The sequence below is a fragment of the Coenobita brevimanus genome, chromosome 116 (assembly GCF_032717465.1).
Source record: "Coenobita brevimanus isolate Jiangsu-jjx chromosome 116, ASM3271746v2, whole genome shotgun sequence".
NCBI lineage: Eukaryota > Metazoa > Arthropoda > Malacostraca > Decapoda > Coenobitidae > Coenobita > Coenobita brevimanus.
In genome coordinates this window covers 8,558,898-8,560,444 of record NC_137069.1, presented here as the reverse complement: position 1 = coordinate 8,560,444, position 1,547 = coordinate 8,558,898, and positions in this window count along the sequence as shown.

The window sequence follows — 1,547 nt, the reverse complement described above, 5'->3', positions numbered from 1 at the left end:
TCACCCTACCCTGTCTAACCCTGCCTCAACGGTGACTAGTTTCTGAGTTTTCATTCTGTGTTCTTTCCTGTTTTTCCTCTGTACAGTATTTCTCTCTAGAGTTTCCCCTGCATTATAAGTAGTCGTCTGTATTCAGGCTTCCTCCCGTGTGTTCTTTAATAGTGTTTTTTTTTTTTTGCTTCTGTCTTGGCTTACACACACACACACACACACACACACACACACACACACACACACACACACACACACACACACACACACACATTCATTACATAAACACACACACACACACACACACACACACACACACACACACACACACACACACACACACACACACACACACTAAAATGCACATCCACGTTAGGCAATAAGAATGGCTAGAATTTTACGGGCTCTGAATTTCGCTTACCCCTCTCATGGTAGGCACAACTCTATTTTCTTTTCCCACCGCCAAAACCAGCCGATTTTATTCAACTAAGAGTGAGTCGTGGGAGCCTGAGAGACGAGAGAGAGAGAGAGAGAGAGAGAGAGAGAGAGAGTCGTGGGATTATGAAGTGTTTTTGACTTCGATTTTGACCCATATTCCCGTCGGTTAAGGAAACTCCCTATCACCTCTTCCCAGGCGATTTATTTTGTTATTCCACATCGATTCTCACGAAGTGGAATCTTAGGCTAGGTCATGTCCGTCCGTCTGTACATCCGTTCGTCCGTTGCACGCTGGATCTCAGAAACCATTCGCCGGAATTTTCTCATAGTTTGTATGACTGTAGGGCCATACAGGAGGCTGGTGCCCGTCTTTTCGAAAGTTTGAAAAAGTCCAAGATGACCGAGTTATGACCAATTTTCTAGTTTTGAAACTTAAATCCTTTATATCTCCTTTACGTTAACAGGTTTACAGGTTGTAATAAACTTATACAGGAAGTGATGTATAGTGAGTCTAAAAATGATGTCAGATTTGACCTGTGATCTTTCCTTGAAGGTCATCTTCAAGGTCGAATGTTAATTTGGACAAATGATAATATTAATCGTCTCAATATTACTTCCCTCATATTTACTGGGAATTTTAGTAAATGTGGCATTGACAGACTCCGTCAGGTTGAATCTATTGTCCAATCCTTTGGCATGAACCAGTTTGTAAGCCAACACAGACATCAGCAGGAATAGTAGATCTGCTGTTCACCAGTATCAGAGGTCCTCGCTGTTCCACTGTATTTTACTGATCAGCATATGATTGGTTTAGGATTTTAGATTATTGATGAATATTGTTATATATTTATATTTATACAAAACAGTTGTAACCATGAATAAATTTGTTTGCATAATTACAATCTGTTATAAAATTAATTACATAAGCAAATAATATGAGATAAAATAGTCAAAAATTAAAAGAGAATATGTAGAAGAAAATCAGTCACAAAATAAAATATTTATAAAAAACACATGTAGATACTGAAAGAGGTGGAGTTTGTAATGGACGGCCACCACAAATATCTTAAAGTCCTGGAAAATTTATGAACATCAAGTTCATTTAAGTCTACTGCTCG